Genomic DNA, 6,085 nt, shown 5'->3' with positions numbered 1-6,085 from the left:
GATTGGATGGCCATTAGCTATGGCTAGTTGGCTGTCAGCTGTAACCAGTGAGCCATTGGCCGCTAATATAACTGCCGTGGCTATGCTAGCAGTAAATGGGGGCTAGCAAGAAGATGGTGGCTGAGCTAGCAAGAGCAGATTGCAGTTAGCAAGTGAGGTTAGTTGGCAGAGAAGCGGACGGCAGGTTGCAGATAGTGTGGCTCTTGCTTCCTGTGTCTCCAACCCAGCCGCCAACGAGACTATAGTGGTATGACTCCCTTATCTATGGCTCCGTGGGTGTTCCTTTTTGGCCTCACCATATTCTGCGTTCTTATGTGGGGAGCGGGAGCTGAGACCCTACATGACACCCGGCATGACAGGCAGGTGGTGGGGAACCAAGTTTGTGAGTTCCCAGCACTGCCTCCCTGTTACCAATGGCCTCCGGCCCCACTGTGCTGTTTGACACATCTCTGCTACCTCTGCCAAGTTCTGCCCCAATGGGTGGGGGAAGGGAGGCATGTACACAAGACCACAGTGCTGCCTCCTTGTTGGCAATGCCTCTGGCACAGCTGTGCTGTTCAATGGGCCTCAGCTGCTGCTTCCAGGTTCCGCCACGATGGGGGAGGGAGCCAGGTTGTCAGGCAGGGAGGCTGGTTCTGCCCCTCTTACCATCCGGGCTATGTAGCCCAACTCCTCTACCACTACCACCTTAGCTGAGGCCCCCGCAGGGGCCAAACTGTCTCTGTGGACACCATCCCTGTCCTTTCCCCCATCCCACCTCCACTACCTGTTCCAATACCCCCACCTTCAGATGTACCAATGCGTGGCGTGGGTCTCATGGGCGTTTGTGGTTTGAGCAGAGGAAGTTTTGTTGAACTATGGTTGTCTGACTTGCTGTAAATTTAAGGGGAGTACAAAGGGGTCTTTTCACTCTGCCATGATGCTGATGTCACTCTCTCTGACCATATTGTAAATATGGGTAAGGAGCTCATTTATTTTGCTATTCTCATTGGTCATAGGTGTTACAATCCCCATTTTGTACCTGAAGAAACAAGTATAGAGAAACGTGAAGAGATGTATGCAAGGCCTAAGAACTCAGTAGCAGTATCTGGAATAGATTAAGCAATGGATATAGATGTATGCTTATATATGTCTGTCTAACTTGGTTAAAATAGATTCTGCATGAGTTTTAATCAAAGCTTTATCTTTATAATTTACAAGTCAATTTATGTGAAGCCTCTCCTTGAGAGGGCACCACATACTGTACAAAATGAAACGTGTTTATTTGTAGTTCATGATTCTCAGGGCTCATCACTTACCTGATAAACACATTATATATATAGACTCAAAAGAAGGAAAGGTGACTTGAAACCTGAACTTTTACCATTAAAACAGATGGGAAAACATCTGGTATATTTTCTGACATCTGAGTCACACAGTAACTTACTGAATACCACTGAAGCCATTGATTTCACAATACTGTGTCAGAGGCTGAATTTCAGGCAATGCCATTCAGGTAAATTGTGAACCGTTTATACCAGGGGTGCCAAAAAAGTGTATACAAGAGGACACTTTGGTCAACGTTGCTCAAGCAGTAGCTCACCGTCATCAGAAGTGTCTGGACACTGATGGTAACCACTTTGAGCACCTCTTGTCATTGCAGAAGTCACATGTGACTTGTATTCATCTTTTGTGATCGATATATATTATTACAATTTTAATAGATTTTTTTCCCTTTCTTAAAATGTGTATACATTTTGTGGCACCCTCTGTATATTTGTGAAGGAAAACCATTTCATAAAACAGAAACAAAGATTTATGGTCCGCCTTACAAATATTGTTTTGGTGCATCCTCAAAATTCTTTGTGGGAAAAGGAGGAAATTGGCTAATACAAATAAAAATATGCACCAAGTAACAATGAAGTAGGCATGCATTACTGTGGTCCTCATTTCTGCAATTACGCATACAAGCGTCTCTTTGGTGTCCTTCTAATTGATGGGCAGTCAGGTAAGGCCACAAGAGGGAACACAGGAGAGGGACAGGCAAAAAACCCCAAATGATTATACTCAGTTTCTAGAGAGTCACTGCACTGCACGCCAAGAGGAGGTCACGTGGGTGGGAGTTCCCAGGTCGTGGGCTTAACCACGCCAGTGGGAAACAGAGGAAGTGAGCACCTGTGAGCTAGTGCTTTTATTGGGAGTCAGGCTGGAGTACACAACACAAGGCACAAGGGGATTTCATTGGTGTGTTTGAATGTTACTAGATCACCTAACGTAAGGGTAGTGTAGGAAGGGGAACTCGTGGCAGGGGCCAACCTTATCCCACCTGGTTGCCTCGGTGAGGTGCTCACGTGCTGTTTGTGGCTTGTCGAGGCGGCAGGAAATGTGAGTTTTAAATTTAAAAAAATTTGATCTTTTTCATTTCCCTCTTCTATTATCCAATCCATGCATAGTTTGTCCTCAGCCCCCATTTCAGCTGATTATGATTCTTTATCAGATGAGGTAACCTAAGCCTTCATTCTTGACGGGACTGAGCCCTGCCTGGTCCTGTCCACAAGGGGTGGCTGCCGTGTTCCTCTAAAGTTTTCCACTGTATGTAGCAGTACTAGCGGGGGCCCTCCAAAATTCTGTGGGCCTCTGAAATACTTTTCTGACTCCACTTATGAAGCAGAAATTCTCTCACTCACCAGAGCAGATATACACTGTTACCCACCTCCTTCTAGGCAGAATGAACAGTAAGATGCACTTCAAGATTTGCCCATAGAGAGAATTACAAAAACTTGTTAAATGTGGCTTAAGTGGTTCTGGGAGGTGAATTTAAAGCTTTGAAGGCTCAGAGTAAATAAGTAAACAAACAGTGAGTAAAAGGAAATGAGCTAAGCCTCCAAGTCTATACATTATTTTTTAAAAGCTGAGTAAAGCCAGAGAAATTAGATGGAAGAGATATGAAAAAATTAGAATTAAGAAAATTAATATAGAAATTAAGGAATATTTTTAAAAGGATTCCCCAGACATGTTTGAAAAGAGAGAAAAAACAAACTAGGCCAACTTCTGGAAAGATTGATTTTAAAAAGTTAGATGTTATGAATAGAAATGTTAAGAGTGAAAAATAATGCATCACACAGACGTAGCAGAGATTTTTTCAATAAGATAAATTCATTGCAGTAAATCTGAAAAGTGATTAACTGGACACTGTGCTAGGAAAATACAACTTACTCAAGAAATAAAAAACCTGAGCACAACTGAATACTTTAAGGAAATTGAAACAGTGGTTTAAATCTACCCTCACCCACAGGGAATCCATTCGGTAGAAGCAGTTTTACCAAGCGTTCAAAGAGCAGATATCCCTAATGTTCTACCAACTTTTACAGAGAATAGAAAAATTGTGAAGGCTCTCACATTCACTTAATAAGGCATCATATAACTCCATCCATAAATACTGCAGGTTGTGTCATTAAGAGAAAGGGCCTTTTTCTGTTTGGAAAGTACACTGACAGTACCATTTTCCCACCCAAATGGGAGCAGGTTGTGCACCTGCAGTTTTTACTTTTTTTATTGGGGTCACACTAGATACATCCTTTTGTCTACTGGTTTTTTCACACCAACATGCTACAGAGCGTGTTCCGTGAGACATGTTCACAAAGCTGGCTGTGCAGGCCCACGTTGTCGGGGAAGTACAGTCTCTTTTTTCACCATGACCTTTGGCAGCTACGAATGATGGTGCAGTGCGCGCCTCTACAATGCCAAAGTCACCATATGTCCCGACTGTCTCTTACAGTTAAATAGGCTGAGGACGCTTCCTAAGTGCTTGTTCCATTGCACGAACCGGTGGCATCACGGGCCTGTCCCCTGCACCTTGCCAGCAGGGTACCAGAAGTCTTCATTTGTTACCATTTGCAATCCCTTTTGGTTTAGGTTGAGTCTGTGTTGTTTTAGTTACTAGCGAAGGGAGAAATGCTTTCTTATTGTGCTTATTTTACTGGCCATCTGGATTTCTCTTGAGCGTTGAGCAGCAGTAACATGGGGGGGTGGTGCGTGTATGAGCAACAGGGAATAAAATTTCTGGCAGGGTGTGCTTCTAGCTGTTTATCTCTACCTCCCAGACCCAGGGTCGTGAATATCAAGGGGCCACAGCTAATAAGGCAAGCAGGCTGCTTCCCTCACAGAAGGAATCCAACCACTTGTTCCAGAAGCCCAACCTAAGGAAAGCCAGAAAGGAAGAAAGCAGAATCCCTCACTTCCGGGCAAACGGCCTGGTTTAAAATCCTTGGTGTCGAATGCACAGTCAGCCCTACAGAAGGAAGGAGGCAGAAGAGAAGGTTCAAAAGAGCAGCAGTTCCCAGCTACCACCTGGTCCCATGCCCAGACCAGACCCTGGTCCAGGGCCCAGGCAGGAACATTTGCAAAGCTCCCAGCTGCTGCCACTGCTGTGTGGCCCACCTGGAGCCACCGCCAGAGCCCGAAGAAGTTCCCGGGGAAGAGAATATCCACCTCTCTCACGGCTGCTGGGTCTCACCTCCTTTCTTTCAACCCCCTTTCCGAAGAGGGAGCTGGACAGAGAAGGGCTCCTATGTGCCTTTGTTCACCCTCTTAGAAGGGTGAGGCCTGTCCCTACCCAGCCAGCAGCCGCCACCCAGGGCGCTGGTGGCCTAACAGTGCCATCCTACTGCAGCCTACCCCATTCTGCCCACGTGCACGGACCCCAGCAGTGGTGTCCAGCCGGAGACGAGATGTCCTAAGGAACAGCAGTCCCTGCGCCTATAAGGGCATGCCCCATATCAAACCCCAGCTTTCCTTGCCACAGAATACCATGTGCCTCTGCAGCCCAGCAGCACCGTCAGCCTGGAGAATATGGCCTCTAATAGAGCTGCGGTCCTGGGGAGACCTGCTTGTGACTGTACCGGTCCCAATCTGTGGCCTCCAGATGTCCCCATACTGGGTCGAATTGTGCTCCCAAAAGATTCGAACACATCCCCACCCCCAGAACTTGGGAATGGGACCTTAGAGCTTATCTGGAAGAAGGGTCTTTGTGGAGGTAATGACAGTGAGGATCTCGAGATGAGATCATCCTGGATGGCACAGGGGGCCCCTAAATCCAGTGACTGCTCTCCTTAGAAGAGACAGAATGGAAGACATGGTCAGACGAAGAGAAGAGGGCATATAACCACGGAGGCAGAGTGTGGAGTGATGTGTCTACCAGCCAAGGGACACCAAAACCTGCCACCAGAAGCTGGGAGAGAGACGTGGAACTGACTGTCGCTCGGAGCCGCCAGAGGGAACCAAGCCTGCCCATAGCTGGACTTCACACTGCTGGCCTCCAGACTGGGAAAGAATGAATGCCTGGTGTTCTAAGCCACCAAGTTTGTGGCACTTTCGGACAGCAGCCAGGGGAAACTAACACATCCCCCCAAAACTAAAAGTGCTCTAGAAAAACTGCAGGATTAGGATTAGGATTGAAATGCAGCACCCATGGGTGGGGAACCCGACTGGGCGTCTGACGCTTCCCCCAAGTACCACCTGCAATTAGACACCGGGCCTTCAGGAAGCGGGAAGTCTCTCCCCGCCCGGCAGATGCCAACACAGTTTCCAGTGCAGGATTGTTGGCAGAATGGGCTGCTGGCTATCTTACCGCACGAGGCTAAAATGCCCCTCTAGTCAGCCCTCTCACTGCCAAGCAGCAGGAAAGGCCGCAAGATAAGCCCCGGGGTGGATTCCCAACATCCCACTCCTAGCCTGGGCAGCTTGGAAGAGGGCAGAGTCAAGAGCCAGGGCACCGAGAAGAAAATGATGCAGATTCTTCCTCTAACGTCTTCTTTACAACATCGCAGGCTTAATGCCCATGGCTTTGACGTCCCAGGAAATAGTCACAATGTTGCCAAACAACCAGGAAGAGACCTCTGGTGTCCCTAACTTGCCAGGCATTGTCAAATGGCTTCCTGTCACAAGGCCAGAGCATTTGGGGCTGGTGCAGGGAACAGCACCACGGACTTCTGGAACGTGATGAAACACGACCACCACCGTCAGCACCACTCACACTGGGCGACAGTGTTCTTGGGGAGGACAAGAGCACGCTGCGGTGTTGGGGAAAGGAAAGAAGAAGCATACG

Source organism: Rhinolophus sinicus, chromosome 18 (genome assembly GCF_057876585.1).
Source record: "Rhinolophus sinicus isolate RSI-liver-muscle chromosome 18, RSI-T2T, whole genome shotgun sequence".
NCBI lineage: Eukaryota > Metazoa > Chordata > Mammalia > Chiroptera > Rhinolophidae > Rhinolophus > Rhinolophus sinicus.
This window is presented reverse-complemented; position numbering follows the sequence as displayed.